Source organism: Apodemus sylvaticus, chromosome 11 (genome assembly GCF_947179515.1).
Source record: "Apodemus sylvaticus chromosome 11, mApoSyl1.1, whole genome shotgun sequence".
Lineage (NCBI taxonomy): Eukaryota > Metazoa > Chordata > Mammalia > Rodentia > Muridae > Apodemus > Apodemus sylvaticus.
The window spans coordinates 40603982-40614706 of NC_067482.1; the positions used below are offsets into that span (position 1 = coordinate 40603982).

General features: G+C 38.5%; 1 non-coding gene across 1 annotated transcript; it reads left to right on the plus strand.

Moving 5' to 3' along the window:
- The first annotated feature begins 8471 nt into the window (after nt 1–8471).
- Nucleotides 8472–8603, plus strand: LOC127696909 (small nucleolar RNA SNORA17). The gene has a single exon (XR_007980355.1). It is a non-coding gene; the product is annotated as a small nucleolar RNA SNORA17 (small nucleolar RNA).
- The last annotated feature ends 2122 nt before the right edge of the window (nt 8604–10725 follow it).

The following is a 10725-nucleotide window of genomic DNA, read 5'->3' on the forward strand; positions in this document are numbered from 1 at the left end:
GAGGCTCTGCTAGAGCCTTACAAATACAGATGCTTGCAGCCAACTATTGGACTAAGTGTGGGGTCCCCAATGGAGTAGCTAGAGAAAGGACCCAAGGAGCTGAAGGTGTTTGCAGCCCCATAGGAGGAACAATAATATGTACCAACCAGACCCCTCATAGTTCCTTGGGGAAAGTGAGTGGTCCCTTAGCTAACTGAGTTGCCTGCTTGATCGGAACATGAGGTCTCCACCTAGGCTAACTGAGGACTGGTTTTCTTTAGTTTTTTTTTTTTTTTTTGGTTTTGTTTTTTTTTTTTTTTTTTTAAGTATCTACAAATGAAAGTTTATTATTTGATCCTGGAATTTATAGGAATTTTGTCTATGAATACACATACATCCATATTCATTTTTATTGGATATATTCTTTATTTACATTTCAAATGATTTCCCCTTTCCAGGATCCCCACTCCACGAAAGTCCCATAAGCCCTCTCCCTCTCCCTGTTCCCCAGTTCCCTCCCCTTCCCTTCCTGTTTCCCTGTCCTGGTATTCCCCTACACTGCTGCACTGAGCCTTTCTAGGACCAGGGGCCTCTCCTTCCTTCTTCCTGGGCATCATTTGATATGTGAATTGTTTTTTGAGTATTCCAAGTTTCTGAGCTAATATCTGCTTATCAGTGCGTGCATACCATGTGCGCTCTTTTGTGATTGGGTCACCTCACTCAGGGTGATATTCTCCAGTTCTACCCACTTGTCTAAGAATTTCATGAGTTCATTGTTTTTAATAGCTGAGTTCATTGTTTTTAATAGCCAATTCCATAGTGTAAATATACCACATTTTCTGCATCCATTCCTCCGTTGAGGGACACCTGGCTTCTTTCCAGATCTGGCTTCATTCTGGCTATTATAAATAGGGCTGCTATGAACAGTGACAGGCAGGTAGATCAATAGAATAGAATTGAAGACCCAGAAATGAACCCACACACCTATGGCCACTTGATCTTTGACATAGGAGCTACAACCATCCAGTGGGAAAAAGATAGCCTTTTCAACTAATGGTGATGATTCAACTGGAGGTCAGCATGCAGAAGAATGCAAATTTATCCATTCTTATCTCCTTGTATTAAGCTCAAGTCCAAGTGGATCAAAGACCTCCACATAAAACCAGACACACTGAAACTAGTAGAAAAGAAACTGGGGAAAAGCCTTGAGCACATGGACACAGAGGAAAATTTCCTGAACAAAAGACCAATAGCTTATGCTCTAAGATCAAGAATTGACAAACGGGACCTAATAAAATTACAAAGTTTCTGTAAGGCAAAGGACACTGTCAAAAGGACAAACCAGCAAGCAACAAATTTGGAAAAGATCTTTACCAACCCTACATCCAACAGAGGACTAATATCCAAAATACACAAAGAACTCAAAAAGGTAGACTCCAGAGAGCCAAATGACCCCATTAAAAATGGGGTACAGAGCTAAACAAAGAATTTTCACCTGAGGAATATTGAATGGCTGAGAAGCACCTAAAGAAATGTTCAATATCCTTAGTCATCAGGATGTTGACTAACCCTGAGATTTCACCTCATACAAGTCAGAATGGATAAGATCAAAAACTCAGGAGAAAACAGGTGCTAGTGAGGATGTGGAGAAAGCAGAACACTCCTCCACTGCTGGTTGGTTGCAAGCTGGCACAACCACTCTGGAAATCAGTCTGGCAGGCCCTCGGAATACTGGTCATAATACTACCTGAGGACCCCGCTATACCACTCCTGGGCATATACCCAGAGGATTGCCCGCATGTAATAAGGATACATGCTCCATTATGTTCATAGCTATTTATAATAGCCAGAAGATAGAAAGAACCCAGATGTCCTTCAACTGAAAAATGGATACAGAAAATGTGGTATATTTACACTACGGAATACTACTCAGCTATTAAAAAGAAGGAATTTATGAAATTCTTAGGCAAGTGGGTGGAACTGGAGAATCTCTTGTTTTATGTAATGAAAGGAATGTCTTCCAGAATAAAGATTAAGAAGGTTTCCTAGCAGCTATCGTTTAAGATTGAGGCATTTCCTAAGCAGGAAGTCAGTTACCACCAGAATAAAAACACTGTATGCACAGCACTGCTGTTGGTTCACACCCACATCCACATCCTGTGGAGCTCAGTGGATGGTAAGTCAAGGAGATCAGACAGAATATAAAACCAGTATTCTTGATAAGCTCAGGGAAATGTAGTCCGCTGTCTCAGATTTAGGAGTCCATGTCTTCTACCAGTATGTCAGATTCTATAGAAAGCTTAAATATTAGTTTTCAAAGGAACAGTTTCAGACCCACCCTAATTGTAGACATTATTTAACTTCTAGATTTGAATTTTGTGTTTTGGCACATATGAATACAAAAGTATTTAAAGTTCTTTGCAAGCCAGACCCAGACATGGTTGCTCTTGCCTCTAATTCTATCACCTGGGAAGCAGAGGCAGGTGAGATGTCTGTGAGCTTAAGGTCACCTGGATTTGAATAAAGAAGATACAAAGTGTGAAACTGTCTCAAAAGATGAATATAGACACACTGGCAGTCACTTTTAAAGTGTCATATGAGCAAGACAATTTGTGGTTTGGGAATATGTCTAAACTTATCATAGCAAATTCCCTGGGACATGTCCTTCATATACTGCGTTCCTTTACTTATGATGTTTTCATCAAAGAACTGTCTATTCACTTTCACTGTTTTATAGAACGTTATACATTCAGCATCAGATAAAAGAATAGCAAAAATAGTTTAGTAATTTGTCCATTTTATATGTTATCCATGACATAGGGACAGCCCTCTGGCCACCTGAATATAGTTCATCTTAAACTGTTTATCAATATGTCAATGCAGATATCCACTGTTAAGATAACAGTTTTGTCAGGGCAGGAAGGCAGGAGTAGGTGGGTGGGTGGGGGAGCACCTTCATAGAAGCAGTGGGAGAGGAGACAGGGCAGGAGGTTTCTAGAGAGGAGACCTGGAAAGGGGATAACAATTGAAAGGTAAATAAACAGGCAGCAATGGTGCACACCTTTAGTCCCAGCACTTGGGAGGCAGAGTCTGGCAAATTTCTGCATTTGAGGCCAGCCTAGTCTACAGAGTGAATTCCAGGACAGCCAGGGCTACACAGAGAAACCCTGTCTCTGTCTCAGAAAAAAAATGTAAATAAAGAAAGTATCCAATAAAAAAAGGTAACAGTTTTGATGATCTTTTGTTTCCTATATTCAATATAATTCCTATAGTGGAATTAGCTGAACACTGGAATAAAAATAAGAACTGAGGGTAGAAAATTTTTAAATATGGATTTTTTCTTGAATCATACATATCTCGCATATAGTCTGCTCATAGCATCCTAATGTGTCTTCTAGGATATTAGCGTTCCCTAGAGAAACAGAACCACATGCCTTTACACACACACACACACACACACACATACACACACACACACATATGCATATATACACTCAGGGATTTCTTGAGAGGTTAATTCATGTAATTATAGAGAAATTTAAGAATGTGCTAATAAAAGTCAGAGGTCTGGGAAAACTAAGGTATACTTTATCTAAGAGCACCTGAAATTGGGCAAGATGGATGGATGTTCATGAATGTTTTACCTCAAACAGCAGCATACATTGATTCTTCCTGTCTTTCTTTTACCTAACTGTGAGTAGATTAGATGGCATTCTTCAACTTTTGTGAGGTAATGTCATTACCCAATCTGTAGATTTAAATGTTAGTGACTATGACTGATAACTTTACTGCTCACATTTTCTGTCTTCAGTCACGTGACACAGACCTCATTTGTTTTCTAATTCTTACAGTGAGGAACAAACCAATTAAGAAATTATGACTTTCTAAAGATTGTTCAGCCTATACATAAGGGAATTACATTCCCTTCTCTTAATTATTTCAGAAGCCCCTTCCATAATAGTATGAAGTTAAGTAGAGGTACTGTTGACCATACATAGTGAGCTCCCACGGTGGGGGGGGGGGGAGGGGAGGGGTGCTCTATGAAAAAAATAGATCCCTCATTTCATTGGAAATAAAAACAGATGTCCTTTGAAGCCATGGATTCCTCTTCATTGCCTTAAAACTGTGAATTACATAAGTGAAATTTTATGCATTTGTGCATACCTATTCAAATGCTCTAACAAAAAACTGATCGATTTTTAAACATAGTATTCCATATAAGAGGCTTCTGAAATTTTCTTTGTGTCTCCATGAAATACTAATATAACCTATATAAATATAAATGGAATACCAGATCCATTGCTTTCTGTTGTTCTGAATAAACACTGACCAAAAACAATTTGGAACAATATGAGTCTATTTGTTTTACACTTCACTGTTCAGTCCTGAAGAAAGTCAGAGCAGGAACTCAAGCAGCCACAGAAAGGGAGACAGGAGCTGAAGTCCTGACCATGAAGGTGTTCTGTTTACCGCTTACTTTCATGATTTGTTCAGCCTGGTCCTTATACAAGCTTGCTCACAGGTAGCACTTACCCACATTAGTCAGTAATAAAGAAAATGCCTTTAGTCAATTGCACATGCCAAGCTGATAGAAGTGGCATCTCTAGTTCATGTCAACTTGACAAAGAAATCAACCTGCCCTGTCACACAGCTATTTGCTGTAAGTTAGGACAGCTGGCTTCCTGATCTTCAAATTTCTCTTTCTATTTTATTTCAAAATATGGAAAGTGAAGAAGCAAATATAAATAAGAAATGAGACTAAATGTGTCTCTGAAGAATTGAGTAGATTCCAGAGACCATAATGGTAGTTTACTGCATTGATAATTCTGAAAAATCTAGAATTATTAACTTAACTCTGTAGATTAGAAAGGGGTACGGGAGGAAGGATAAGATAAGGAAAGAAAATGAAAGGAAAATATTGTAATTTCTTCAAATAAGGAGCTAGGATTAATATTTTGATATCATTTATGGCTATTACAAATTAAAATTTTACTTAAAAGTAGTAAAATCGGGGCTGGAGAGATGGTTCAGCAGTTCAGAAGACTGGCTGCTTTTTCAGTGCATCTGGGGGTTTAATTCCCAGCATCTACATGCTTGTTCACAACTGTCCACAGCTCCAGTTTCAGGGGTCCCAATGCCTTCTTCTGGTCTACTTGGGCACCAGACATGCATTTGGTATGTAGGCATAATATAGTCAAAATACATACATACATACATACATACATACATACATACATATGTGTGTGTGATAGAAAAAATAAATCTTTTAAAGAAGTATTCAAAGCATAAGATGTTCTATAAGCCTATATGCCGAGAAATTTCTCCATGTTATGGCATGTAATCATGACTTTTCCCTGTAAACCATGCGTCCAGCCACTGGCATGAACTGTTGCTTCCAGTACAGTCAGTCTGTTTGCACAGTTGTGTCAGTCTGAACTCTTTATCTCTCATACAAACATAATATTTCCTAAGACATATATGATGCATGTTAAGCACAAAACCCAGTTTCGGTTAGTTAAAAAGTAAGCATTACTGCAATTGGTCTACTTGTATTATCTGCCTAAAGTACTGTTACACATTGAACATATTAAAAGAGAATACAATATGTCATTTTCACAACCTCAGGGAAAAAATTAATAGTTGGCAATATACATAAATGTTTGAATTTGTACAGTCTAATAATATGCAAGGAATGCCAATGAATGCAAATAATTTACACTGATAGATAATATTTAAACGAAATGAACTTGATGTCAGCCTGAGAAGTTTGGCCAACACAGAGATTCTGCTCAGAAAAAATAATACAAAGAAAGAAAGGAAGGAAGGAAGGAAGGAAGGAAGGAAGGAAGAAAGAAAGAAAGAAAGGAAGGAAGGAAGGAAGGAAGGAAGGAAGGAAGGAAGAAAGAAAGAAAGAAAGGAGGGAGGGAGGGAGGAAGGGAGGGAGGGAAGGAAAGAAGGAAAAAGGAAAGAAAGAGAGAGGGAGAGAGGGAGAGGGAGGGAGGGAGGGAGGGAGTGTACTTGCCTGCAGAAAAACACATAATACTAAGAAGGAAATATCATTATGAATTTAGGATACTTGTGCATAATTGGTAGGAAGTCAAGATTGTCTCACAATCCAGCAATTTCACTTCTAGAAATATACTTGCAAATTGAAAGCAAAAATCGGGAACACTAATGTGCATCTAATCATTATGATAAGTAAGCAGAGGGTTAGAAGAACCCCAGGAGACTCATCAGATAAAATACGGCGTAGCCAGTTGACCTTTGTAAGATCTATTCAGTCTTAAAAAGCAACAAACTCTTGATTGTTGCTGAAACATGTACAAACCTGTTATCAGGAGAGTATATAGTTACAAATAAGCCAAACAGAAAAAGATACAGATTACCATACCTACAACACATACCAAAATAAATGAATTCATAAAAATAGATAAATAGCATCAGTTTCCAGAAGCTGAGAGAACAGAATGATATTATTCAATGGGTATATAGCATACATTTCTGGAAGTATATAATGAAGAAGTTTGCACAGAATTGTGATTGTACCTAGTACCCAAAACAGCTAATTGACTCTTTTCTCTCCCTCCCTCCTCCCCCCCCCTCTCTCTCTGTGTGTGTGTGTGTGTGTGTGTGTGTGTGCACCAACAAAAGTCTCCTTAGATTTTTTTAAAAGTATGTCTGGAAGTAATTGCATTAGCTATTTCCCAAATAAACACAATTATTTATTTAGCAGTGCATTAGACTGTAAGTTGGAAATGTCTTATATATTATGTTTGTTTCCACAGAAACTGTGTGTCAGTTGTGAGGTTTGGAGAGAGGGAGAAAATATTTACATTTTCATAGTTTCTGCTGTATTTTTAGCCTGGCCATATAAAAGCTGTGTTTAAAGCAAATTCCCAGGCATAGCATGAAGGGTTAAAGATTCACCGATCCCCAGAAAATGTGTCAGTGATTTGGTAGTATGTATTTAAAAATAGTCTGGGAACCATTGGTGAAAATGCTGGCAGAGAGGAGAGGCATGTGGAATAGAAGAAGAACAGTGCTGGCTTTCTCTGTGTTTAGTATACTAATGCAGATTCATACTGTGCACGTTCTTGGGTTTATTTAAGATGCACTTCACAACTCTGCCCAATTTGAAACATTTGAGACAGTTTGAAACATTTGAAACAGATACTGTCACTCCTCAGTTCTCCTTTAGTGATACCAAAGGAGGCATCAAAAGTCAAGGAGAGAAATAGTGCCCAGTCTGAGACCATCCCACTTGTGGGTAGGTGGAAAAGAACACAGTAGCTAGGGTTATTTTGGTCCTAACTCTCTGAATACTAAATACAGGTTTGTACCCTTTTTCCTCCCCCAACTTCCTTTCTTCATTATCTGTTTGCCAAAAGGGAAACAGTAAATTAAAATGAGACAAGTTTGGAACAGATGGCTGTGTTGGCCACAGTCACCTTAAAGAGCTTGTTTAACTGCCAGTTTGTTTGATTTTCATAAGGCAGAGTACACAAAGGTCACTTTAGCTCCTGAGAAGGCTCTGCTTTCTAGTCCACAGAAAAGTATTAATTGGAGTTCAGGAAGGATAGTTAGTATCTTTAAATGAAACAGTATGAGATTACATTGAAAAGGCTGCAAAACAGGAAATGTAACGTTTTAAATCTTAAGATTTTTAAAGCATCTGACCCCTCAGCAGTAGGAGTCCACTAATTGTGGAGAACAACATGACAAGAATCACCATGTCTTGTCATAAATACTGCTTTGGTGAGCCAGAAACATTGAATTCAAAGGGAGATAAATGGTAGGAGATGTATCAACATAAACAAACAGAAGAATAGCTAGGAAGCAAACCTAGAAGAGCTCTGGGAAGATGTGGATCCCCACATTTGATAGGGAATGTTGGGATGGTTGTCACAGGACATTTGAGCAATACCTCTGCGTAGCTGGTATCATGCTTTCAGTTTACAGGGTAGCTCCTGGGTACAGAGACCCAGTAGCATAGTTAAGAACTCATTCCTTCCAGGGCTAGAATCAGAAGGAGGAATGCAGAGGCAGTGGGCAGGAAATCACCTCTTGGAATGCAGCAGGCAGGGATTAGGTGAAAAGCATATAATTTTATTGAGAGTCTCCCAACTAAAACCACCTCTGGTGGCTCGAGAATTTAGGTTGATATGTCCCCCTGCATCTCCTCTTTTGCCACATTTGAGAAGAAAATTGTAGTAATTGCAATTGTCCAGCAAGGAACACGCTCATTCAAAACTATATTAAATAATCTTATGATAGGCACTTGTGTACATTAAGTAGTAACAATAGCATAATAGATGTAGCTTTGACTTCAGTCCTTAATCCACAGTATTTCTTTATGAGAATTATTCCATGTTCTTGTTACCTTTTCTATTTCATAGCTACCTTTACTATTTGCTACTTATAAATAACACTGAGAATCAGCCTAGAGCCCTTGTTAGAGAAGAGCTGTTGACTCTATAATGAATACACTTCAATCTACCCCTAAACACATTGCAGGTGGGGCCGGTGTGTCACATGGGCATCAGTAGGTGACATAGAGGACAGAAGCCATGTCTATACTCAGTTTTCTGACCTATGAACAACTGAATGCTTAGTAGCCTAACATCCACTGGACAGAAGCAATCCTGAGCTGACCACCAGTCCAGCACCATGCAGATGTTGTTCCCTGCAGGCCCCAACAGCTCCCAGAACTAGGAGCAAGTTAGACCCTCGAAGAATTCCTTCTGGGACTGACGGCACTGGAGGGAAATGAACCTGGGACAGACAATTCATTGCAATAAACATTTACAAGTGAAGAAATGTAGAGAAAAGGTATGCCGTGGGACACACTGTGTTATACACTACATTTCCACAACGTTTTTTTTTTTTTTTCTCTGTTGGAGGGGATCATTACTAGGAGAGGGCAAGGTGAGTAAGATTCGGGTGCATGATGGAAATGCACAAAGAACCAATAAAAAGTTTAAAAAAATGTTTGCCAACCCCTACTCCCCCCCAAACAAAAATACATGCTTGAGATTGGTCATATGATCCAAGGGGCTAAGAGAAATTAGGTCAGGAACTCAAGGCAGGAACATGGAAGCAGGACCTGAAATAGAGGCCATGGAGGAGCACTGCTTATTGGCTCACTCCTCATAGGTTGCTAACATTTCTGGGGTGGACCCAGGACCACCTTCCCAGTGATGTCACTACTAGAAGTGGGCTAGGCACTCCCACAACAATCATCAATCAAGAAGGTTCCCACAGGCTTGCCCCCAGACCAACCAGGTAGGGATATTTTCTGTCCTTGTTCACGAGGTATACAGCTCACCCTCTATTATTAGGTGCATAAAAGCATATGCATATGGTTGATATCCATTCATGGTTAATTTATCCTTTCATCTCCAGGAAATCATACACAAAAGCATGAAACTCTTTCTTTCAGGGAGTTGTCTTGAGATGCATTCTGTATTGTTTTAATATATTCATATCAGCTATCAATTCTTATCAATTGCATAGTGTAGATTTTCTTATCCTTATACTTTAATCTACTGATATCACATTTTTACAATAAGTAAATTCTGTATAAAGAACATATCACTGAAACTTGGTTTTGTTATTTACTTTAAACCAGTAGCACAATCTCTACTTTTAAATCAAAGTATTAGGCCTATTTTCCTTAAATAGCATAATTAACACTAAGCATATAATTATTCAGATTTGCTTTAGACGAGTGATTGCAAAGGTTAATTCTGATGACATCCTTCTTATACTTAGAGTTTGTACTTTATGAAAAATTATAGCTTTGCCAATACAGGACTCTGTTGACCTCCTCTTGCTTGTTTTGCTACTACAAACCTATAATTTAAGGGTTTTACATCTGTATGTCAGTCTTCCCAACCCACATATATAATCCATACATTCTTCCTTAATTATGGTTTTAGGTTCCTCAGTTTTACCTGCATGCAGTTGGCTGAGCTCTAATAATAGTAAGGTTAGAATGTGAAAATGTGTCTGTTGATAAAGGTTTTGAATCAACTTCATGTAAATTGATAGGATTGTTCACAAGGTTCTGGGAGGACATGGTATTCCCAAATGACTCTAGCTTGTGCTGAATTGATGAAAAATTACCTAGCACAATAGGTTTTTTCCTAGATTCTTCATCTGTTAAGCATCATTTAATTTAAATCCTTCAACACACACACACACATACACACACACACACACACACACACAGTGTGTGTGTGTGTGTGTGTATGTATGTATATGACAATTTAAAATCCAGTCTTTGATACTAACATTTGAGTCATTTTAAGCATTCTTTCTGTTATCTACTATTGCTTTTAACTGTGAGTCCAGATTTCCTTTATTCATTTTATACCTATAGTACTTTAGTTAACATTCATACACACTATCAATTATGTATAATACAAATATGGGCTACAGAACCCTTTTGCAGGTTAGTGTTTTCTTGGGAGGATGTAAACAAATGCCCACTCATGCCAGACAGCACACTGGTCAGAAACTTAACCAACAATTCTACACCGGTCTAGCTTAGTGAACCAGTGATTTTATTTTAGCCGCTTTCTTCACTATTGTTGAAGGCTTCCTTTCAGAAGTATGGGTCACTCAAAGGCGACTGTTTCACAAATGATCCACTCCAACATTGGTGGTAACTTATAAAATCTGAATCCTCTAGTTCTCTGTTCAACTTTGAAGCTGTTCTCAGTCTGATTCTCATCTCAGCCACTG